This window comes from Polypterus senegalus, chromosome 3 (genome assembly GCF_016835505.1).
Source record: "Polypterus senegalus isolate Bchr_013 chromosome 3, ASM1683550v1, whole genome shotgun sequence".
NCBI classification, from domain to species: Eukaryota; Metazoa; Chordata; class Cladistia; order Polypteriformes; family Polypteridae; genus Polypterus; species Polypterus senegalus.
In genome coordinates, this window is record NC_053156.1 from 30,932,307 (window position 1) to 30,959,336 (window position 27,030).

The 27,030-nt window shown below is 39.3% G+C and overlaps 1 protein-coding gene across 2 annotated transcripts in view; it reads right to left on the bottom strand.

Moving 5' to 3' along the window:
• LOC120524986 (breakpoint cluster region protein-like) overlaps positions 1 to 9,189 on the bottom strand; it is a 103,973-nt gene extending 94,784 nt beyond the window's left edge. For both annotated transcript variants that reach the window (XM_039746903.1, XM_039746904.1), the window contains exon 1: positions 8,864 to 9,189. The gene's annotated coding sequence lies outside the window, so the exon portion shown is untranslated. The remainder of the gene's footprint in view (positions 1 to 8,863) is intronic.
• Between the last annotated feature and the right edge of the window lie 17,841 nt (positions 9,190 to 27,030).

Sequence of the window (27,030 nt, forward strand, 5' to 3'; positions counted from 1 at the left end):
AAACCTGCGGTCACTGCGGCCCTCCTGGCCTGGAGTCTGACACCCCTGATCTATACACTGCACCCTGTACTGCCACTTCTTTACATTTGATCACTAACTTACCCTGTAGGACTTTATCAAATTTCTTCTGAAAATCAAAAGGAATTATCTCATATACATGTCTGTGATCGTATCATATTGTTGCTTCATCACAGAATTCCAGCATGTTATTGTGGTCACTAGGGGGTGCTGCAGCACCCCAAACTCCAGACACAACCTAAATGACAAAAGTCCCAGGCTCTTTCTACCATTCTTCCTACACTCCTCACAAGAGAACTTTGTCCTCTTCTATCCACCTGGATGAGCTTGAGTGGTTCATTTTATCTGAGACCTGGAAGTACTTCCAGTGCCAGGTCACTGCCCACAGGAAGCACTTCCAGATCAAGTAGAAGTTTCATAAAGAAGTATTTACAAACCCCCGCAGCACCCTCTGGCAGCACCCACAGAAGCCAGAAGTGCTGCTCCATGGAACTACAAATCCCAGCATTCCCTGTGAGTGTTCAAATAGGTACCAAAAATCAAGGGATGCTATCCTCTAGAGTATTAGGGAAGCAATTCATTTAAGTGGATTTCCTTTCTCTGTCTCTTCATTATTCCGGCCTTCTGGCCAGGTAAGTATCTTCAGTCCATCCCAGCCTGGGATGCCAATGAATCAACTTCAACACAAGCATCTACTGCCAGCCTCATGGCCATGGCAAGGCATTCCTAACCTTTCTTCTTGTTCCTCTAGCTGGTTGGCCTCCAAGCCAGGAAAGAAAATTTGACCAATCCCTGCAAGGACAACCTCCTATTCATGGAATTCATCACCTCCCGGCTGACTGTTCACTAAATCATCTGTTCTTGCCATGTGATACTTGATCTTTTCCTTAATAATTTCCCACATTAAGTTACCTGTGATGCATATTTAGCCTACTGGCCTATAGTTACTTGGATCTTCCCGATCACCCTTTTTGTATAATGGAATAATATTTACTAATTTCCAATCACTAGGAATTTTCCCAGTGAAAATATATGCTAAGGGTTTATATAGGTACTCTGTTACCAAAAAGTATTTTAAAAACACTGAATCCACTTTAGTGTTGTGAATTGTCGGGGCTTATCCCAGCAGTTTTAGGCAGAGTGGTGGTCCATCATGATGCCCACTTACTCATTCACGCAACCATTTAATCACCTGACTCACTAATCACTTAATTCATTTAATCACCTAACTAACTAAGCCTGCACGTCTTTGAGGATGTAGGAGAAAAAGCAGTGTACCAATAGAAAAAAGGCACACAGCGACACAGAGAACATGTGAACTCCACAAAGATAACAACTAGGCGCAGCTTTCACACTCTGGACAAGAGAAGGCAGTACAAATCATTGGTCCACCATGGAGACTACTTTATAAATTATTTTGAGATATTGAGCACTATGAAATGCAAACTGATACACAAATTAAAAGCTGAAGATTCTGGATTAACAATGAAAGTATTGTATGCAAAACAGGCAATATCATAATGAAGCATTAAATAGGTTTCTTTTTTCAAGCCACCAATACATGATTAAAGGTAGCAAAGAAACACACATACAGTATTTGACCATACTAAATACAATTTTAGTTTCGTGAAAAATTAGGTGCAACCCAAGAACCAACCATGAATGAGACACCAGTCTGTCCATCCATCAGCTTTTTGAATGTTGGATGTATTTCTGTTACAGTAAGCAGGAGAATTTTTTTTTTAAAACTTGAGTTACTTGTATGGAATGTTATTTGATTTCAAAAAAATCAATAAAATTATTAAAAAAACACAAGGAGAACTTCAGCCTAACTCAAAAACATTAGATTTTATCCTGGAACCACTTCTAGATGGGGAATCAACCATTTCCAAAAATGAAATGAAAATGTTTTGCTATGCTAGGTGGCATTTAATGTGATATTTAATATTTTAATATTAATATTTAATGTGTAAACACAAAACATTACAGTGTTCTCATTGTCTTTCAGAATTCACAGCTTCTACATATACAGGAGGCCCACATTTCCATCAGAAAAAGGTGAACAAAAAGTAATGACACTTATTTTAATTACCACTAACTATCTATGAATAAAGTCATCTGCATTTCATCTTGAATGCAATATAGACACTGTATGCTGCCACCTTATAAAGCTTGAACAAAATGACTTAATGCTACACATGGTTTTCGTGTCATCAGACCAGCAACAGGTATAGCAATGAATAGAAATATGACCCCGGCCGTGCAATGACCGACACAAAATGGCAGTAGCCATACCACAAAAAAAAAAGAGTTTTACTAGAATAATGATAAATACCTTTAAAACGATCATAAACAAAATGTACAAATACAAAAAAAGTGTTATTTAGGAGTTAACCAAGTACAGGTTTAGAGTAACAAAAGCACTAACCTGTCACTGGTTTTAATTAAATTAGTGAAACCTCATTTACAGTACCTGAAAAGTCCAACATAATATAATCAGCATATCTTCATTAGCCTCATCCCCTTACACTTCCTATTATCAGATTTAGAGTGTTTGCATGAATTACAGTACATCATCATACAAAGAAAGTCTTTTAAAAACTGAAGTTTAGAAGAAATATTTCCGTCTTAAACGCTACAATTTATTTATGTTAAATGTTTCAGTAACACTTTAATTTGAATTTTTATTAATATCGCAATGGGCTATTAGAAAGTCTGTTCATAAAGAACAACTGCTTCATCGTAACATCATCAGATAGATAGATAGATAGATAGATAGATAGATAGATAGATAGATAGATAGATAGATAGATAGATAGATAATGTAAAGGATGCTCCAACAAGACAAATTAGCTTAACGTGCACTGTATTAATGCCTGTCACTTTTCTGTGTATACTATAATTGTCACCATCATCATCTCTTAAGATCTTATCATTAAGTCTATCCCATTGTCTCTCTCTCTTCCCAGAGTCCACTTGTTGCCATATTGACCAATAGCTCTTCAGACCCATGGAGCAGTAAGTTGAAATTGACAGAAGAAAACAGCTGAATGCAGTGTCAGATGTCAGAATTAGTAAAAACTCAAATGTCCACAGATGAGACAGACTGATTTTGCATTCCAATAAGGACTATGAATCTGAGATGTTTATCTGCCACAGGATGTGTAGCACCTGAATGTCATTTTTCCCTCTGCAAGTTTGTGAATATGTTAATATTGTAAAATCTATAATTATTTGTTTTCAATTAATTATATGATGTCATGAGGCCATAGAGAGCACTTTATATTGTATTGAAGGAAAATGTTTGATTGATTGACTAATTGATTGATAGATGTTAACTTAGCAAGTCGTTATGTTGTTATGTATCAGTGCAGATGTGTATGTTTTATTGTTGCTTTTGTTATTTTTAAATTATTATTTTTCATATTTTGTGTAATCTCTGTTATGTTTATAATTATGGATTGTTTCTTTAAATGCCCTAATGTCCCATGTGCTTTGTAGATGGTTCATAAGGAGACAGGAATTACCCTGATGTCACTGTTCCTGAGCCATCGCTCTGGCCATTTTTTTTCTATATTACTTACCCCCTCTAATTTGTAGAGGCAGCTGAGAAACATTTTTAAGTTCATGTTTTCATGCAAAACAGAATGAAAAAAAATTAAGATATAATAGAAGCTAATAGTGACCAATTCTGTACAACAGCAAACTTTGCAAAAAGGCCATGGGGAAAAAAAATCTCACGTTTCTCGCTTCACATAATCCACATGTCAGTTATTGAGTCGTATGCTCAAACATACAAAACACATGCTTTTTTTGGTAAAACATTGTTAACAAGGATAATCGATGCACATAATAAACTGGAAACTAAGGCATCATGGGAGTCCCTTTCTGAACTGAAGACCCACCTCCCCCCTTGTACTGGTCAAGAGTCCTGTCTTTAATTACTTCAAATGCATATTTTGCAATTCATATATTCAGGAATGTAGCATTTTATCTTTTTATCGTACATCGCCTCTGACACTGTGATCATAGCTAGCAACAACACAGACAGCACACAGCACCCATGACAACTTATCTTTCTCTTCTGCCACTTGTCCATTGATGTCTTCAAATGCCAATGTATAATCAGATTTTACACAGATTTTTCCTTTGTACCAGTTTTTGATTTTTAACATCTGCAATATGTTCTTCCTACATGTGCCACACATTAATTTGTTTAATAAGGGTTTTTTCAGGAGACTTTTTGTCTGTGGACAGTTTATTATAAACAGACGCTTATACGAGAGCACCACTGCTCTTTGCATTATAAAATCACTGATACTACTTTGACTGCTGCCTTTATGAGGCATTTGATTGGTTTACAAATGTGACACTCAATGAGCCATTTCACTGTTTATACCCATTTTTTTGGCAAAATGTACCCATGGTTATCTCCAATATGCCTGACTCTACAAGATTTGGTCATTATTGGCTCCTGTTATATACTAAATTGTTTTTCTCTTCATTTAAAAAAAAAACGTAATTAAAAATTTCTTGGACATTAGTATAAGGAAGAAGACAACATTGCATGTATATAGTGCTTTTCAAGACACTCAAAGCACTTTACATACAATGGTGGAGCCACTTCAGACACCACCAATGTGCAGCATCCACATAGGTGATGCAGCAGCAGCAGCCATTTTGCACCAGCACACTCACCATACAACTGTTAGGTGGTGAAGGGATGAGAGATGCAGTTAGCCAATAAGAGCCTGGAGATTAAGAGGTCTGAATGACAAGACTGTGACTGGCAATTTAGCCAGGACATTGGAGTACACCCTACTTTCTACAAAAGATGCCAAGGGATGTTTAATGACCACAGAAGGTCAGGACCTCAGTTTTACATCTCATTCAAAGGACAGCACAATTTTTATAGCAGTGTCCCCATCACTGCACTGGGATCCATATTCAGACCACAGGGTAGGAACCCCCTGCTGGCCTCACCAACACCTCTTCTAGCAGCAACCAACGCCTTTCCTAGATAGTCTCCCATCCAAGTACTGGCTGGGCCTATACAGGGTGGTCCAGGTCTAAATATGCTGATCCAGATCGTCTGGATGACTTTGGTTTATGCGGGGACAATTCCAGTTCGGTGCAAAGATGATTCTTCACGTCATCAGTTTGCACACTTCTCGATGGTCTGGGATTTTTCGGGTGATTTTCTATGCAATAAACTTAATAAGTTATAGAGTAATGAAAATTGTATAATTAGATCTGGACCACCCTATACATGCTTACTTTTAGGTGGATGACCTGTTCTGAACTGCATGTGGTAGGAAAGGAGCTCAGATAGCTTTTTCTTTGAAGTCTATTTGAGTATTTATGAGTAGAACTTTTTTTTTTTTTTTTTGTGGTCTTCATGCTACTGTGTTTGGATTACGAACTTTGAATTAGTATATTTGGCTGGGCTGAGGTCAACTCCTTTTGCCATCTTTTTGCTCTTTGAGCATTCTTTATCTTATAAAAATGTTGTCACACACGTGCGACTAGGAGTGAGCTGAGTGGACCAAGTGGAGGTACAGTAATTACCCAACAGGCCAGGGGATGGCGGGGTGCACTAAACCTACCTCTGTTATCTCTACAGGCCAAAAATGGGAAAACCTGCCTGATTCAGTTACACTTCCGGTTCTGGCCCCTAGACTGATATGTGTTCCGGTATCACTTCCGCCTTTCAGCTTATAAAGCCGCCATCTTTCCTCCACTAGTCAGTTCAGCTGAGAACTCGAAACAATGCTCATGAGTGTTGTGCAAAAGCCCTTTTGCAGCCAGGGACAATGTATGAGTGGCTGCCCTAAACCTTTTTTGTGTGTGTCAAGGCTATTCATTTCACAACATCTATGTGTGGAAGTGAAAGGTGGATTCAGGCTAACGGCTCCACCTCCAAGGATACGCAAGCGAGGCCAGCACGTCAGCAAAACAAAACATCCGAAGAAAGAATCACTCACTTATCTGATATTACAGAAGTGTGGCGAGCACATCAGCAAAAAGGTATACATTTTACTTTTCCTCCCGCCACTAATACATACGCAAGGCGAGCACGTTAGCAAAACAAAACCTCCTAAGAAAGACAGTCGCTTAGCCGCTAATGCACAAACGATGTGAGCACGTCGGCAAAACGAAACCTCTTAGGAGAGAGATGACCAGAGTTGCTCAATTACCCAACCTCTACATTTCAATTTTTTTTCTGACAATTTCAATAATTACTAGGACCCAGTGTTTTTTACAGCATGTGTGTATACAGCTAGTTCATAAATAAAAATCTTTCCCTAAGAAAGATTATTTTCGTCATTTTGGTCAAAAGCTGGAAGTTTTGCTTAGCTTCTCTGTCTTGTGAGGCATTTTGGGACATTAACTACTTCTTGAACTTTGTTAACCAGATTCCCTCATTTTGGAGCCTAGCCAGGCCGAAGCCTACTGCTGTAGTTGGGTGTTAGCTGGTCTGAGGTAAGCATCTTCTGGGCTGGGCCAGCTAAGGTCTTAGCCTGCTCATCTAGAATTTTTTGAGGACTACTATCCCCATGTTTAAGTCTCCAGTTCATGACACGCTTGGAGTGATAAGTATTTTTGAACTGCGATATATAAATGCTGTTAAGATGTTCTGGAATGCTCAGAGAATCCTTCACTAACTATCAACATATGGATCACATGGGTAGCTTATTCTCCAGGCCAGTGGTTCTCAAGTTCAGTTCTAGGAGTCGCCTGTGGCTGCAGGTTTTTGATACAATCAGTTTCCCAATGAGTTCGCCATTTTACCTCTTTTACCACTTATGTGTTTTATTGTTTAATTAGTTGTCCTTTGTTTTCTCATCTTAAGCTGTGTTCAGCAAAGCAATTAGTTTGAGATTTATAAGAAATTTTAAAATATTTGCATATTTGATATAACTTTAAATGATTAACTCTGTTATTTCACATTTTCCCTGCAGAGTGTGTTTCCTAATTGTATCCTAATAATGATGAGCAGAATAGACAAGAGAGAAAAAAGGCACAGAATACTGAAAAGCTGCACCTTCTTGAGCGTCGAGCTTGCTAACAAGCTTATTAATGAATAAAAGCTTAACTAGACAGAACACCTGAAAGAGCAGAAAGATGAAAATGAAAAAAAATCTTTTTAAAAAATTAGGCTAGAAAGATACTAAATTATTTGGCTTATGCCTTTATCCAAGGTGACTTACAACATTTGAAATACAACTGATTACATTTTTTTGTGTTTCCAGTCGGAGCACAGACGGGTGAAGTTGATTGCTCATGGTCACACAGTGTCAGTAATGGGATTTGAAACCACAATCTCAGGTTTTGAAGTCCAAAATCTTAACCACTATACCATGCTGCCTGCCTACCTCATTATACCATACATAAATATTTGCTACATTTTGTTATTTCTGGATTGACACCGGGAATGCGCTTGAGAACTACTGACCCAAACAATGCTTGCTGAGCCTAAAGGCTGACAAACTGGCATCTACATACAGTATCCAGTGGCAGACATACATTTTTGGGGCTCTGAAGTTTGAACTGTGATGGGGGCCTCTTTGCCTCCAAATATTTAAAACATATTTAAAATGAAATATTCATAACTTGAACATTTTGTCATTTACTGTTTATTTTAACTATTACTTTGTATTGAATTATACTATATTATTACAAATATACCTTATCATACAGTAGACACCCAAATTTTTTTTAAGTGATGTGGACTAAAGTCTCTTCTGGGGCCTCTCTGGGATTAGTGGCCCTAAACCTTAAGCTTCATGAGTTTCAAAGTAGATCTGCCCCTGTCCATATCCATCGATCATTTGACCCTGCCTGATACAATACAGTATAAAGGAGAGCCAGATTACTCTTTCACTCCAAAGAAATACATTTTGTTTTATTAGAGATTCTTAGTAGATACAACAAATGAGTATATTTATGTGCTATTGAGCTGATCTCATGCAGGGCTGGCACCAGGTTTTCATGTCTCCTTATTTATTCTTTTAAATGATTTCATCCAATTGATACACATGAGCGTCTTAAACTGCCTTAGTATCACCCGGGGGTCTGTTAGGCACAGCTTCAGATTCTAAAATAGCATATCATCTTGTACACAATCCTCCATTATCATTCATTCAAGATTTTAGGGGGTTGGTAGCCTAACCTCACAGCATTGGAAACACAGCAGAAATGAACCATAGATGGGTTTTTTTTCCTATCTGTGCTGCTTTTCCTTGCATCTTTGCTTTAAGATGGGGGAAAGGTTGCAATTAAATATGAAAAAAATGACTGATAACTGTGATACATTTCACTAGATGCGTTTGCAGTTTGTTTTTTAATCGATAAAATGCATGGTCTCTACTGTGACAGTTCATGTTACATTTTCGTATTACAGCAAATAATGTCTTCTTCTATTTGATTGTATTCGTGAATCTTAATCGACACAAAAACAAATATTTTATCTTTGAGTAATGATATTTATTATTCGGTCTTTTCTTCACGATAACGTCATCCTATTAGCTGAATCAGGTGGACTGGTGTTATAAATTTGCCTCTGTGTGTGAGTGAGTGTGAGTGCCCTACAATGAACTGGCACTCCGTCTAGGTAGCGTACCTGCCTGCGCTCCATGCCGACTGGGATAGGCTCCAGCTGCCTCGTGACCCTGCCGTGGATAAGTCAGCATCTCTGTATAATGTATAAGTATAAGTATAAAGAACCGTGTACTTCTAAAATGTTAGCTCTCCGTCAAATGCAACAAGCTCACTTCTCTATTCATGTAAATCGCTAAAAGGTATTCCTAGTGTTCGTTTCCAAAGACATGCGAGCAGCACTCACCGATGCAAATCTGGCTTCGACGGCGGCTCCTCTGAAGCACGTATTCAAAAATCCTTTGTTTCTAATATCTACTGCTTTAGATCTCCTCTGTTAAATCCAGACGATCTTCCTGTTTAAAAATCATTTGGCCGCGCAGGAATTTGTGTTCAAGCACATAAGTTCAAAGTCGCTGCCTGTCAATTGATTCATCTCTCGGTGTTTTCCACCATCGCATATGCAGTTCACTTTACACTCAGCTACATGCTGCCCGTTTAAAACCACCAAAAGTCCATTCAACTTAGCGGCTGCTCTGCACTTCAGCTCAGGGTCTGGCGGTGACCGCGGTGCTGTTGTGAAGTTAACGTCGTAACTCAACTCGAGTTTGATTGGCTACAAAAGAGGAAGGGAAGTCACTCAAAAAAAAAAGCGTTGCACTTCCTCTTATTTTAATTACAGTAACAAGTTTATTCCTAGTGAAAAAGAGGAATCTCTCTTTACTAATGTTGATAAAATAAACACAAACATGTGTATACATAGGCTTAAATAATTTAATATATTAATAATATAATGGCTGCCGCAGTGGCAGCGCTGCTGCCTCACAGTTAGGAGACTCAGGTTCGGGTCCTCCCTGCGTGGAGTTTGCATGTTCTCCGCGTGTCTGCGTGGGTTTCCTCGGGGTACCCCGGTTTCCTCCCACAGTCCAAAGATATGCAGGTTAGGTGCACTGGCGATTCTAAATTGTCCCTAGTGTGTGTGCCCTGCGGTGGGATGGCGCCCTGCCTGGGGTTTGTTTCCTGCCTTGCGCCCTGTGTTGGCTGGGATTGGCTCCAGCATCCTGTAGTTTGGATATAGAGGGTTGGATAATGGATGGATGGATAAATATATACTATATAACAGTATATATATGCTGTATAAATATGTAATACATTCACGTACATACAGTGGTGATTGAAAATTTGTGAACCCTTTAGAATTTTCCATATTTCTGCATAAATATGACCTAAAACATCATCAGATTTTCACTCAAGTCCTAAAGGTAGATAAAGAGAAACCAGTTAAACAAATGAGACAAAAATATTATACTTGGTCATTTATTTATTGAGGAAAATGATCGAATATTACATATTTGTGAGTGGCAAAAGTATGTGAACCTCACGGATTAGCAGTTAGTTTGAAGGTGAAATTCGAGTCAGGTGTTTTCAATCAATGGGATGACAATCAGGTGTGAGTGGGCACCCTGTGTTATTTAAAGAACAGGATCTATCAAAGTCTGCTCTTCACAACACATTTGTGGAAGTGTATCATGGCACGAACAAAGAAGATTTCTGAGGACCTCAGAAACAGAGTTGTTGATGCTCATCAGGCTGAAAAAGGTTACAAAACCATCTCTAAAGAGTTTGGACTCCACCAATCCACAGTCAGACAGATTGTGTACAAATGGAGGAAATTCAAAACCATTGTTACCCTCCCCAGGAGTGGTCAACCAACAAAGATCACTCCAAGAGCAAGGCGTGTAATAGTCGGCGAGGTCACAAAGGACCCCGGGGTAACTTCTAAGCAACTGAAGGCCTCTCTCACATTTGCTAATGTTCATGTTCATGAGTCCATCATCAGGAGAACACTGAACAACAATGGTGTGCATGGCAGGATAGCAAGGAGAAAGCCACTGCTCTCCAACAAAAAACATTGCTGCTCATCTTCAGTTTGCTAAAGATCACGTGGGCAAACCAGAAAGCTATTGGAAGAATTTTTTGTGGACGGATGAGACCAAAATAGAACTTTTTGGTTTAAATGAAAAGTGTTATGTTTGGAGAAAGGAAAACACTGCATTCCAGCATAAGAACCTTGTCCCATCTGTGAAACATGGTGGTGCTGGTATCGTGGTTTGTGCCTGTTTTGGTGCATCTGGGCCAGGACGGCTTGCCTTTATTGATGGAACAATGAATTCTGAATTATATCAGAGAATTCTAAAGGAAAATGTCAGGACATCTGTCCATGAAGTGAATCTCAAGAGAAGGTGTCTCATGCAGCAAGACAACGACCCTAAGCACATAAGTCGTTCTACCAAAGAATGGTTAAAAAAGAGTAAAGTTAATGTTTTGGAATGGCCAAGTCAAAGTCCTGACCTTAATCCAATCGAAATATTGTGGAAGGGCCTGAAGTGAGCAGTTAATGTGAGGAAACCCACCAACATCCCAGAGTTGAAGCTGTTCTGTACGGAGGAATGGGCTACAATTCCTCCAAGCCGGTGTGCAGGAATGATCAAAAGTTACCAGAAACATTTAGTTGCAGTTATTGCTGCAAAGGGGGGTCACACCAGATACTGAAAGCAAAAGTTCACATACTTTTGCCACTCACAACTATGTAATACTCAATCATTTTCCTTCATAAATAACTTGCACTTGAACCCAGGCTTAAAAAGAAAAACATCTCAATAATAAAAAAAGCTTTATGACCAACACCTTCCAATCCCCGCCTTATTAATCCCCCACTCCCCATAACCTCCCACTCCACCTTCGCCTGCTATATACTGTATTGCCTTTGATTCGCGTATGTCTAATCATTTTCCTCTGATGATGACACCTGGTAGGTTGTTGAAAGCTTAGGGAAAAAAAATACGTGACTCATTTTCTCTCTTTGTGGATCTCTAGACACACACACACACACACATATATATTGTGGTCTATGGTCGGCCAGTCATCCCGGCCAATACCCCCAGGCCGCCAGATGGAGCTCTCCCTCCAGCATGGAGGTGCCCCGAAGACCAGCAGGAAATCCTGGACAATTGAGTTTTTATCCACAGCCCTGCTGAATACCGTGGGGGCCGCTAGAGGACGCTGCAGGAAGGAACAAAGAATATTTGCCCTATGCCCCAGAAGTACATCCGAGTCACATGAACAAGAGGAATGACGTGCTTCTGGAGAGAAGAAAAGGGATTTTTGTCTGACCCGAAAGTGTTCCTAGTCACGTGGACAGAGAGGGCAAAACTGTTCCGGGTCAAGGACTATAAAGGACTGTGGGAAATCCTCAGATGTTGAGCTGAGCTGGGTGGAAGGGTGGCAACGTGTCTGGGAGTAGAGGAATTGATTATTGAGAGTATTATGTTTAATTTAATGATTATTATGGAGAGGAGGGTGGTTTGTGCACTGTGCAGTATAAATAAATTCAATATTTGGAGTTTTATCTGGTATCTGACATCTTGGACAAGGGTTCAAGGGAGTGATAGCACCCCCTATCTGTCACTATATATATATAGTAAAGTAAGTAACAAGCTGGTTAAGTTTGCAGATGATACCAAGATAGGTGGATTAGCAGATAATTTGGAAATCGTTATATCATTACAGAAGGTCTTGGATAGCATACAGGCTTAGGCAGATTTGTGGCAGATGAAATTTAATGTCAGTAAATGTAAAGTATTACACATAGGAAGTAAAAATATTAGGTTTGAATACACAATGGGCTGTCGGAAAATCGAGAGTACACCTTATGAGAAGGATTTAGGAGTCATAGTGGACTCCAAGCTATCAACTTCCCAACAGTGTTCAGAAGCCATTAAGAAGGCTAACAGAATGTTAGGTTATATAGCGCCTTGATGTGTGGAGTACAAGTCCAAGGAGGTTATGCTCAACCTTTATAATACACTGGTGAGGCCTCATCTTGAGTACTGTGTGCAGTTTTGGTCTCCAGGCTACAAAAAGGACATAGCAGCACTAGAAAAGGTCCAGAGAAGAGCGACTAGGCTGATTCCAGGTCTACAGGGGATGAATTATGAGGAAAGATTAAAAGAGCTGAGCCTTTACAGTTTAAGCAAAAGAAGATTAAGAGGTGACATAATTGAAGTGTTTAAAATTCTGAAGGGAATTAGTACAGTGGATCGAGACTTGTATTTTAAAATGAGTTCATCAAGAACACGGCGACACAGTTGGAAACTTGTTAAGGGTAAATTTCGCACAAACATTAGGAAGTTATTCTTTACACAAAGAACGATAGACACTTGGAATAAGCTACCAAGTAGTGTGGTAGACAATAAGACGTCAGGGACTTTCAAAACTTGATGTTTTCTTGGAGGAAACAAGTGAATAGGACTGGTGAGCTTTGTTGGGCTGAACGGCCTGTTCTCGTCTAGATTGTTCTAATGTTCTAATATATATACAGTATATATTTGCAGCTGGAGATCCACAAAGGGAGAAAATGAATCACATATCATGAAGTAGTTTTTATTCCCGAGCTTTCAGCCCCTGCCAGGGGCCTTCATCAGAGGATAATGCTTAGACTTACAAGAATCAAAGTCAATATATACCAAAAATTAGGTGGAGGTGGGTTGGGGCTAAGTCAGTGTGATCAGGAGGCGGGTATTAGTTGTAAAGTTTTATTTATTATGAACATGTTCCTCTTAAGTTTACATATGCTGGGTTTATGTCCAAATGTCTGTTGATGGCGTTCTCGTTTGATAGCCAAGATTCAGAAAGCTCTCTGGCACTTTTAGTACTGGCCTAAAATCTTACGTGTACATTGTCCCAGTTAAATGTACAGTATGTCCTGTTGATTTAGTGTGCGTATAGATCAGTGATTGTGAGTCCTTTCTTCTGACGGCGTTGCAATGTTCATGTATAGGTTTTGCAATTCTGTTTGACGTTTGTCCAATGTATACCACTGGGAAAGAACTGCATTGAATGCTATAAACTGCGTTTCATATTTCTGCTGTCGATTTCCTGTTTTTAGCATTGAATACGACCGTGCGCAGATTGTTCGTGGGTTTGTGTGCTATTCTTGATGATGATATTCTTGTGATGCCTGACTTGGCCGGGATGCATGCTTCAGATGTACCTTCAGACAGCTTGTGGTGATAAGGGAGTGAGTGCCAAGTGGGGTGGGGGTTCTCTTTCAAATCGATTGTTTGCTGAGTTTTTTGGCATCTTCTGTGTAAGCATTGATTAATGAATGTTTTTGAGTATCCATTTGAAGTGAAAAGACGTAAGAGATAGCGTCTTTCACTCATTTTTGTTTCCTTCGTATTACAATGGGTGTGGACTCTTCTGAATAGAGTTTTAACACAGCTCCATTTATGAGATACTGGGTGGTTGCTGGTGAAGTGTAATATCTTGTCTGCAAGGGTGGAGGCATTATTTCTTTCAATTTAAATGTCCAGGAAGCTGATGTGTCGGTTCATTTCTTTTTCCATGGTGAATTGGATTGCAGGAAATATTGTGTTGATGTGGTTGTAGAACTTGTTCAGCTGGTCATTTTTTAGTATGACGAATGTCTATGTAGGGTATCCAAATTTGTGTGAACTATGATAGAGCCGCACGATCACTGATCTATACGCCTACTAAATCAGCAGGACATACATTTAACTGGGACAATGTACAAGTAAGATTTAAGGCCAGTAATAAAAGTGCCAGAGAGCTGGCTGAATCTTGGCTATCAAACGAGAACGACATCAACAGACATTTTTACATAAAACCAGCGTATGCAAACTTAAGAAGAACATGTTCATAATAAGTAAAACTTTACAACTTATAACCCCTTCCCGATCACACTGATTTACCAATCACACACCCACCTAATTTTGCTCTATATTTCCTTTGATTCTTGTAAGTCTAAGCATTATCCTCTGTTGAAGGCCCCTGGCAGGTGCTGAAAGCTCAGGAATAAAAACTACTTTATAATACATGATTCATTTTCTCCCTTTGTGGATCTCCAGCTGCAAATATGCAAACCGTAACACAGACCTTCTCTTCCATATATTTAAATATATATATATATATATATATATATATATATATATATATATATTTATATATAGTGGGGTACAGCCCGGACACAGACAGGTAGACATGTTCTTTCTCTACACACGTTTATTTACAAGTTCAAAACACAAGTAAAGTGCACTAACCCAGTGCCGCAGCACCAATCACCCCTTACAGTCCTGGCCGCACAACAATGCCTTGCTCAGTCCTTCTGACCGCCTCCACTCCTCTCCTACGAGCTCCGTCCTCTTCCACCCAACTCTTGCTCTCAACTGGAGGGAGGCGGTCCCGTTTATCCGCACCCGGATGAGCTCCAGGTGCTCCCCGGCAATCTTCTGCTGACACGTCCCAGCGTGGCGGAAGTGCCAGCTGTTCTCCCGGAAGCTCTCCGGGTGTCCCTGCTTCTCTTCCCCCCAGCACTTGTGGTGGAAGTGCTGAGTTCCAGGGTCCCCAAGGCATTGGGGCGCCTCCTGGCGATGACCACGGGCCCCTACAGGGTGGGGCTTCCATGCCCTGAACCCGTGGCCCCCAAAGCAACCAGGAGGGCGGCCCCGACATGATCCCAGATGGGCACACGCTCACTTCTGGTCTTCCAAGGTGGCCCCTGGCATCCTCGACAATATATATTTATATATATATATATATATTTTTTTTTTTCCCCAAGCATTGTTGCATTTGGGGATGTTACAGCCTACCTGTGTAAGTATAGAACAGGAACAAACCCTGGGCAGAGCAGTATTCTATCGCTGAGCAAACACACACGCTAAGGCCAATTTAGCAGTATCAATTCACCCTACCTGCCTGAGTTTGGATAATGGGAAGAAACCAGAGAACGTGGAGGAAACCCATGCAGACATGGGGAGAAATGCAAACTCATACAGGGAAGATCCAGGACATGAACTTTGTTCTACTTGCTATGAAGCAGTAGAGCTACCACTACACCACCATGCACATATACATATATACACACATATATACATATATACTTATATATACTGTATGGTGGAGGCAGTAAGTAAGAACCAGGAGAAACAAAGAAAAATTGGGGTGACGTCAACTCAGACTCCATCCTCCATGAGCCCTCATGTTTATACCATCCCAACATTACGCTTACTTGTGTTTGTGCTTGGCTGAGTTGCCCTTCCATGGGTGGTTTCTATGAGAGAAAGAGCAATAGAAGATATATTTAACTTTGGTGCACCCTCCTGTCCTGGTGGGTTATTGCTTGATATATATCAGTTTAGACACATTGGTTGTAATATCGTATATACATATACAGTATATATATATTAGTTTTAATACATCCATTTAGATATATATATATATATATATATATATATATATATATATATATATATATATATATATATATAGATATATATATATATATATTGGTCAGATATTTACATTGGTTGTGATACATTGGTTTATATATATATATATATATATATATATATATATATATATATATATATATATATATGTTTAAATACAATTGTTTTTATAGCTCCATTCTAATATAAATACGTATATTGGTTGAGAAAAATTGGTTTGGATATATATTTTTGTTTGAATACATCCGTTCAGATATATACATTAGTTGAGATATATTGGTTGAATATATTGGTTTAAATAGATCAATTTAGATGTATACATCTGTTCAGATTTGTATATTGGTTGAAATACATCTGTTTGGATATATAAGTAGGTTCAGATATATACATCGGTTTGAACATAACAGTTGGGATTTACAGATAGGCACAGCACAGCCACCTGAGTTTAACATTGCCGTTTCACTTCATCACTGCTTCAACATTGTTGTCATTATTGTACATACTATATTTTATATAAGAAGCATATGACTGTTGGTTGCATTTATTTTGTAATCCATCTTGATTGGAGGTCCTCGATTTCAAAGCATTTTTTTCTTTTTTTTTTATTTATTTTTTGTTAATTTTAATACAATCCATACAAAGCAATCAAGTTTTTACAAAGAGAAAAATTAAGTTAAGAACAGATCGATCCCCACCCTGAGAGAGAGAGCAAGCCAAACGGTTAAATTTAAGGCTTGTAAACATACCTAAATTAATAAATTCTTCTTTATGAACTTATTTTAAAATATTACTGATTAGATCCTGCCATGTTTTGAAAAAAGTCTGTACGGATCCTCTAACTGAGTATTTGTTTTTTTCCAACTTCAAATAATATAACACATCGGTTTCCCATTGAAAGAGGAGAGTTTGGGTTCTCCCAGTTTATGAGAATGAGTCTGCGTGCCAAGAGTGTAGTGAATGCAATCACAATTTGTTTGTCTTCTCCACTTTAAACCCTCTGGAAGAACCCCAAACACAGCTGTTAATGGGTTAGGAGGGATTGTGAGTCCAAGGCTGTCTGAAGGTAATCAAAAATTTTGTCCAGAATAATGTTAATTTGGTGCAGGCCCAGAACATGTGACCTAGTGAGGCTGGGACTTGGTTGCAACGTTCGCAGGTTGGATCATGCCCTGGAAACATTTTGGAGAGTTTTAGTCGAGACAGATGTGCTCGATATATAATTTTGAGTTGTATAATTGTATGCTTTGCATATGGAGCTCGAGTGAATTCTCTGCATTGCTACTTTCCACTCCTTTTCTGATATATTAATTGAGAGATCTTTTTCCCAGTGTCCTCTTGGATCTTTGAAAGGAGGGATTGTAAAATGATTTTATATATTGTAGAGATGGAGTCTAAGTCCTTGAGATTGAGCAATATTTTTCCAGCATGGATGAGGGTGCAAGATGAGGAAAATCTGGAAGGTTCTGTTTAACAAAGTTCCTGATTTGAAGATAGTGAAAGAAATGTGTAGCTGGAATGTTAAATTTGGAATGTAATTGTTCATAGGATGCAAAGACGTTGTCTATATAAAGATCTCTAAGCAAGTTAATTCCAAATTTTTCCAGATATTAAAACTGCATATGTTTGTGAAGGTTGAAAGAGGTGGTTCTCTTGCAGGGTGCCACAGATAGAAGCTTCTCCGTCTTAAAATGCTTTCTACATTGGTTCCAGATTCTAAGTGAGTGGAGCACAATTGGGTTATTAGTGTATTGCCGATAACGTGTGTTTATTGGAGCACAGAGCAAGGAATACAAAGAAGTACTGCAGGATTTTACTTCTATTCGGTCCAAGCCTGTATATGTTCTTCTATTTGTGTCCAGGTTCTTATCGCCTGTATATTTGCTGCCCAGTAATAAAACTGGAAGTTAGGTAGAGCCATGCCGCCTTCTGCCTTTTGTCTTTGTAGGGTCGCTCTTTTGATGCGTGGATGTTTTGAATTCCAAATAAATGAGGTTATTGTTGAATCTAATTGCTAAAAATGATTTATTAATGTATATTGGGATGTTTTGAAATAAAAAGGAGCTTAGGAAGAATATTCATCTTAACAGTGTTAATTCTTCCAGCTAGTGTGAGATGAAGGGTTGACCATCTATGCAAGTCTTGTTTAATTTTTTCCATGCAGACACGAAATTTTGTTGATATAGAGCTTTATGTTTACTTGTGATGTTTACCCTAGGTATTTAAACTGTTCTGCAATGATAAAAGGTAGGGTATCTAATCTAATATTATATGCTTGAGAATTCACTGGAAAGAGTACACTTTTATTCAGATTAATTCTGAGACCAGAGATCTTTTGAAATTCTGTGAGTGCTGCTAAGACTGCAGGCACAGAATTTTCTGGGTCCGATATATACAGTACCATGTCATCTGCATATAATGAGATTTTCTGTTCCAGTCCTTCTCTGCTAAACCCCTTTATCTGATCAGTATTTGACAATGTATTGCCAGTGGTTCAATGGCAATCGCAAACAGCAGCGGTGACAAGGGCATCCTTGTCTAGTGCCACGTTCTAGTTTAAAGTAGTCTGAGCAAATGTTGTTGATGCAAACTGAAGCTTCTGGGTTAGTATACAGTAATTTAATCCATGCACAATGTTGAGCCAAACCCAAACTTCTCCAATATAGTAAAAAGGTATTTCCATTCAATCATGTCGAATGCTTTTTCTGCATCCAATGATAATAATATTTCTGGGGTGTTTGATTTAGTTGGTGAGTACATTACATTAAACAGGCGTCGAAGATTTGAAGATAAGTGTGGCCCCTAATAAATCCAGTTTGGTCTTGTGATATTACCGAGGGAGCACTTTCTCCATCCTTCTAGCTATGATTTTAGAGAGTATTTTAACGTTGTTATTCAGAAGTGAAATTGGTCTGTATGATGCACATTGTAATAAGTCCTTATTTTGTTTTGGAAAGACAGTGATTAGTGCTTGGCGAAAGGTTTGTGGAAGAGATTGGTTATCTCTGGCTTCTGTAAATGTTGCTAATAGGAGGGAGCTAGCTGAGCGGAGAATTTCTTGTAAAATTCTGCAGGGTAGCCATCAGGGCCTGCTGCTTTCCACCTTGGAGTGACTTTATAGCATCTAGTAATTCTGATAACGCCAGAGGTTTATCAAGTTCCTCCACACTAGAAGCGTCTATTTGTGGTATCTGTAATGTATCCAGAAATGCATTAGATTGTGTATTGTCTTCCTTAAACTCAGTAGTATATAGGGATTTATAGTAGTCTCTGAAAGTGTTTATTATATTTTGGTGTTCGACGATTTTATCTCCATTCATGCTAGTGATTACCGAGATTGCGTTGTGCACTTCTTGCTTGTGAATTTGTTGAGCTAAAAGCTTATTAGCTTTCTCCCCATGTTCATAGTAATGATATCTGGATTTGTAAATTAGTTGTTCAGTTTCTTTAGTTGTCAAGAGGTTTAATTCCGAATGTAGAGCCTGCCTTCTCCTATGTAAAGTCTCGCTTGGTAGTCTGGCGTGTTCTTCATCTATTTTAGTAATTTTGTTTTTTTATTTCATTATTTAAAACACTCACACAGATACCTGCTTCCTTGTCATCGTGCTGAACTGATTGAATGTGTATTTCTGCCATTTATTCTACAAGTAGAATCGTGCGTCTGACTTTGTCAATAGACTTTCAATAGACAATGATGATCGTGTTTTTTGACATTGATGGAATTGTTAATAAAATGTCTTTTCTCTGTGAATTTACTCTGAACTGCTGAAGCATTTACAGGAAAGCATCACAAAAAAAAAATTCAGAGAAGTGGCGCACCCAGAACTGAATTTTGAACTTTGCCAGTGCAGCTGCAAACACCACATTGACAATTAAAGATGTGCTAACCAAAAATAGTGTGATTGTTACTAACCGTATATGCCAGATCTTTTTCCTGTGACTTCTTTTTATTCCCAAAATTCAAATTAAAATTGAATCTGAAGAGAAAATAATTTGCTACCATGGAAGAAATACAGTAAACAATGCAGGAGGCTATAGACATAGAAACAGAACAGGAGTACAGGAAATGTTTCCAGAAATGGGAGAAGCATTGGAACAAGTGAATTGCATCTCAAGGAGAATATTTTGAAGTTGACTAAAAGGGAACTACTGTAAGGTGTATACTATTGTATAATAAAGTTGTTTTAACAAGTTGGAGAACTTTTGGGTCCCCCTTTGTTTATATATAAATATCTACTGTATTTATATATCTACATTTAAATGTATACAGTAAACGAGTACAAAACACAAAGAACAGAGGGTTGGTATCCCACAGGATGTCCCATTTAATTGCAGTGTTAGGAGGATGAAATTATGGCACAGACACACCAGGAAAACAATCACAATTTGCTGTTGTTGAAAAGAAAAACAATCTTCAGAGTGCTCAGAACTCCAGTCTACTCAGAAGTTGATCAATGTGTGAACTCCAACTTCCATTAGGCCTTTGGGTTATTTATCAATAAGACCAGAGGAAGTGGAGCTTGAACTCACCAGACGTGATCTCATTGGTCCTCTGGGGTTTTCTCACCCTCCACTCTAAGGAAACAGATGGAACAAAAGTTAGCAATGGTGTCACACTTCATTCCTTTCCTGTATTTGTCAATCACAAACCTGTAACATGCTCCCTATGCCTGGGTGTCTGGTATATGTTCCACATATATTTTTTCAGGGCTGCACAGCGATAGCGCTATTGCCTCACCCTAAGGGTGGGTGTGTGTGTGTGTGTGTGGTCACCCTGTGATGGACGGGTACCCTGTCTGGGGTTTGTTCCTGCCTTGCACCCTATGCTAGCCCCCTAATGCGACCCCATGACCCTGGCCTGGATTAAGTGGCTTAGAATATGACATATATTTATACATCTCAGGGACATTAGATGGTCCAAAGCTCAGACCCATCATGCACACATGGTGATCGATTTCGCTGTCTTTACTGGTGTAAACCAGAAGGCATCTTAACATTGCATTCTTCATCCCACTCAATCCAATTCAGAAGCCTGCCTTGGTAGCATCATGAACAAAAACACGAGATGACCCTGAATGGGTTACCAGTGTCATACAAGCATTGACTCAAACTGCAGCTAGTGTGGAATGAAAAATTATCTAACACACACACATTCAGGGGTGTGGAAGGAACCCTGAGAAAAACACAGAGAACATGCAAACTCCATTCATACAACAACTGGGTGTAGGATTCAAATTTATCTGACTGGTAGCTAATCTGACCTATGCTTACCAAAAAAAGAATTTGTATCTTTTATAAATATAAATGTTATTTTGCTGTGTTTTATATTGGTGATTATAAACTGGGGACCGCACAGAGGCACAGTGGTCGTGCTATTACCTAGTACCTGAGACCACAGGTCCGCCGCGCCCTCGACCCTCTGCAGTTCGCAAGGTGAGAGCGGAGGATGCCATCATCTGTATGCTACACAGATCCCTCTCCCACTTGGACAGAGGCAGTGGTGCTATAAGAATTATGTTTTTGGACTTCTCTAGCGCCTTCAACACCATTCAACCTCTGCTCCTTAGGGACAAACTGACAGAAATGGGAGTAGACACACCTGGTGGCATGGATCGTGGACTGTCTTACACACAGACCTCAGTATGTGCATCTCGGGAACTGCAGGTCTGACATTGTGGTCAGCAACACAGGAGAACTGCAGGGTACTGTACTTTCTCTGGTCCTGTTCAGCCTGTATACATCGGACTTCCAATACAACTCAAAGTCCTGCCACGTGCAAATGTTCGCTGACGACACTGCTATAGTGGGCTAAATCAGAAGTGGGCAGGAGGAGGAGTATAGGATGCTAATCAAGGACTTTGTTAAATGGTGCAACTCAAACCACTTACACCTGAACACCAGCAAGACCAAGGAACTGGTTGTGGATTTTAGGAGGCCCAGGCCCCTCATGGACCCCATGATCATCAGAGGAGACTGTATGCAGACCTATAAATACCTGGGAGTGCAGCTGGATGATAAATTGTACTGGACTACCAAGACTGATGCTCAGTGTAAGAACAACATCTGCAATAAGATGCTGCAGATATTCTACCAGATGGTTGTGGCGAGTGCCCTCTTCAACGCAGTGGTGTGCTGGGGAGGCAGCATAAAGAAGGACGCCTCTTGCCTGGACAAACTGGTGAGGAAGGCAGGCTCTATTGTAGGCATGGAGCTGGACAGTTTGACATCCGTGGCAGAGCGACAAGCGCTGAGCAGGCTCCTGTCAATCATGGAGAATCCACTGCATCCACTGAACAGGATCAGCTCCAGACAGAGGAGCAGCTCCACTGACAGACTGCTGTCACCATCCTGCTCCACTGACAGACTCAGGAGATCGTTCCTCCCCCTCAATATGCAACTCTTTAATTCCACCTGGGAGGGTAAACGTTAACATTATTCAATGTTATTGTCTGTTTTACCTGCATTTTTATCACTCTTTAATTTAATATTGTTTTTTATCAGTATGCTGCTGCTGGAGTATGTGAATTTCCCCTTAAGATTAATAAAGCATCTATCTATCTATCTATCTATCTATCTATCTATCTATCTATCTATCTATCTATCTATCTATCTATCTATCTATCTATCTATCTATCTATCTATCTATCAGCATGTATGGAGACAAAGGTTTGCGTTCTGGATCCTTCCTGTGTTTAGCTTGCATGTTCTCCCCATATCTGCCATTGTTTCCTCCCACCTTCCAAAGACATGCATGTTAGGTGACTTGGTAATGCAAAGCTTGTGTGTGTGTGTGTGTGTGTGTATGTTCATCATGCAATGGACTGGCCCCCTGTCCAGTGTTCGTTCCTACCTATGCTACCTGGATGAGGCTCCAACCCTCCCATGACCCTGCTCTAAAACAAGCAGGCTAGAAAATGACTTGAAGCTGACCAGATATGATTAAGTCTGTCTGAAAGCACGTACCGCAATGAGCTGCTCTCCGTCCAGTGTTTACTCCTGCTTTCAGTTCTGCACTACCACAGTAACCTGTGATGGTTTAGAGGAGAAGTCAGTTATGCACCAGCCACTTTGGAAAAAAAAAGGCGCTTGCTATATTTTATTTATGTTATTGTCGTTATTTTCCTTAGAGCATGTTCATAGTTTTGTTGAGCTTGAATAGCCATTAAGCAGTCAGTTTTTTTTTTTTGACTGCAAAGTGTTTAAAAAAAGAGCTATCAGCAGCAGCTCTGCCTCAGAAATAGAAGCAGCTGCACCGCACCACTAGTTCCCCTTTTGTTTTTCAACATTTCCTTTGTACATTCATTACTAGTTGATTAAACATATAACAGCAATAAAATGAATTTTTATGAAAAACTAGGGCAATTTCAAGCAATAGTATATAAGAAATGTTTTAATGCAGTCATTCTACCACATAGTAACAACAAATGCATTCAGCAAATATTCTTGCCAGCAGCAGTAGATTTCAACAGGTACGACATTAAATTGACTCTGTATCATTAGGACATTTGACAATTTGGATGAGAACAGGCCATTCAGCCCAACAAAGCTCATCAATCTTATCGCCCAATTCCATTAAAAAACATCAGGTTGAGATTTGAATGTCCCTGCTGTCACCACACTACTTGGTAACGTATAGCATGTGTCACCATTCACTTTAAGAATACTGTAGCTAACTTATGGATATGAACATCTTCAGGCATGCTAGCTTATTTTCTGTGTTACCCAGGGTTAAAACTGGTCTAGAAATTCTGCTAAGACTTTGTCTTACAGTTTCATGAAAATACCAGCAAAGAGTGAGAAACTACTTCCTTGCAGCAAGTGACAGAAGCCATGCAGTCTGCTCATTGCAGTTCTGTGTGCCGTGTGAATGTTACTTATAAAAATCAAACAAAATTCAGAGCATTTTTAAAATTATTTTTAAATATGTGTCAGTTTCAAAAGCGATGGAAGTTAGATCTGGGTTAGGATTAATTTGTTTGAACATTTTCTGACCCTGTTTAATTCAATCTGAGCCTATCCAGCCCTCACTGGACATCTGACAGAGATCAGGACTGTTATTATTAATGGCAAAATTGGATGCCATTATCAATAATCCCCTCCATCCCCTCCAGGAGGCGCTGTCTTGGAGCACTTTTAGCCACAAGCTAATTCCACCAAGTTGTGCTAAGAACCATCTCTGGGGGTCTTTTCTGACCACTGCTGTCAGGCAATTCAAGGCTTCCACTCAATGTACTTATTAAGTTTATTTATTTATTTATCTCTCAATTGACTGATTGGCTGTGTTATCTGTCCTGTGATATGTATCCTAGCTTTTTATGTTTTTGCTGCTGTATGCATCTGAATTTCCCCCATAAGATTAATAAACATTATTGATTCTAATTTAATCCTAATCTATTATTATAACATAAAACTCTCAGACCCTAAGTCAATTTGGGGCCACACGGAAGCAAACCCAATATTAGCAGCATCGAGTGCAAGGCAGAAACTTACCCTGGACATGGTACCAATCTATCACATGGCCCGCGAAACACACACAAACACACCAAAAAAGCCAATTTAGACTTTTCTAAATAGCTCATCAAATACACATAATTGAGGATGTGGGAGGCAATCCAACCCAGTTATGGGGAGAACAAGTAATCTGCACAGAAAGAAGAACTGGGAATAGAATTTGAGCCTATGATGCCAGTAATGTGAGTCATCAGGCACTACTAATTGTGCCTCACTTTATTACTAATGTGCCATTAGCAGCAGACATCAACCCTGGATGCAGAGCTAACAAAGCTGCAGCTGCTAATAATAATAATAATAATAATAATAATAATAATAATAATAATATAATATAGCACTTTTCTTGCTACTAAAAGTGGTTTACATAGACAGAATGGAACCACTGGATGATGTGACAACAGCCATTATTTTACCAGTATGCTCACCACACATTAGCTATTAGGTGATGAAGAGGTGAGAGAGATAGCCAATTACAGACAGTGGAGGATTAGGGGGCTAGAATGGAAGAGGCTGTGATGGGTAATTTAGCCAGGGCATTAGGAAATATCCAACTCACAAAAGTAGATAATTATCTTCTTTTTAATTACCTTCATACAAAGTGATAGGTCCAGTCATTTTTTTACTTTTATGTTTCAAATCTTCCATTGTGTATTAAAATCTAACATCTCTACTTCCTAAATGTAGTACTTCACATTTACTTACATTAAATTTCATTTGCCACAAACTGACCAGCCAGTATGCTGTCCAAGTTCCTCTGCAACAACTTAGCTGATTCTACATTATCTGCCCTTCCACCTGGCATGGTATCCTTTGCAAAATTAAATAGATAAATGATTATATTCTTGTCCAGATCATTTATGTTTCTTAAAATGAGCAGTGGCCTTGGCACCAGTCCCTGAGGGACACCACTTTAACATCACCTAATTCTGAAAAAGTGCCCCTCTCCATAACACTTTGCTGACTGTGTTTGAGCCAATGTTGTACCCACCTACAGATCATTCCCAGAATTACCACTTCTTATGTTTGATCACTAACCTTTCATGCGGTACCTTATCAAAACCCTTCTGAAAATAAAGATAAATAATATCTCATTATCTTATTATTATGTGCTTATCTGCACCTTCCTTTCATGTGCTTCTCTTGCTTCCTCATAGAATTCCAACATATTATTAAAGTTCTACCTTCCACATCCAAATTCATCTTGAATATTGGCAAATATTACTCTCCGAGATATGTGCTGCAGGATTATTTCCTTCCTTGGGCAAGACACTTAACCTACCTTGCCTGCTGGTGGTGGTCGGAAGGATTGGTGGCGCCAGTGTTCGGCAGCCTCACTTCTGTCAGTGTGCCCCAGGGCAGCTGTGGCTACATAGTAGCTTATCATCACCAGCGTATGAATGTGTGTGTGAATGGGTGAATGACTGTTGTGTTGTAAAGCGCCTAGGGGGGTTCTTGAACTCTAGTTAGGCGCTATATCAAATACAGGCCATTTACCATTTTTTATTTTAATAATTTCTTCTATTATTTTACCCATGATGCACTTTAAGACTACCGACATTTCGTTTCTTTAATCAGCCTGTTCACCTTTCTTGTAAGACAGGATAACATTAGCTAGCCTCCAGTCTTCAGGAGTTTCCCCAGTGCACAGTGACTTTTAAAAAATGTCTGCCAAGGGTTTATATCTGCACTAATTAACCTTTAGAAGCACTGACATCTGGTCCTGGTGAGTAACTTTCATCTTATTTAATCCAAGCAGCGTTTCTCCCTCTAAAATATCCAAGTCACTAAGTACCTCTTTACTTGTCCCTGTTTCTTTTGGGAAGTGATTGACTTTTTTGCACATATAAAGTTAAAAAAAATAGCAAGTTGAAAGCATTTGCTGTTTCACTGACTGAATATTCTAATTCACCTGTAACATTCCTAATACTCTTCACCTCCTTGTGACTGTTCTTTTACAACTAAAATACTGAGAGAATCTCTTTGAAACTTTGTTCACTTTTTCTGTAAAAGTGTTTGCTGTTGTACAGCAATGGCCTCCATCGATGCATATTCAGGGTAATTAAAAAGTTTTTCTTTGCTATTATTGTACATTGAAATGTAATATTATTGTATTATACAAATATTTGTGTACTCTGCTCATTTATATACAGAGCTGGCAAAGTTTTATCTTGAAATGCAACACTGAAAGGTAATCCCTTGTTCTAATTTTCTATTATAAGGTGGCTTCAAATTGTGATTATTGATGTGGATACGATCTTTTGAATAGATCTTGTTATACTGACCCATGAATAAATATTAGCTAAAGACTTCAAAATAGTTACAGACTCTTATATAATGCTTAACTCAGTCAGTCAGTCATTTCCCAACCTGCTATATCCTAACACAGGGGTCTGCTGGAGCCAATCCCAGGGCGCAAGGCAGGACCAAACCCCAGGCAGGGCACACACATACACTGGGATCACCAATACACCCAACCTGCATATCTTTGGACTGTGGGAGGAAACCTACGCAGACACGGGGAGAACATGCAAACTCCATGCAGGGAGGACGCAGGAAGCGAACCCATGTCTCCTTACTGTGAGGCAGTAGCACTACC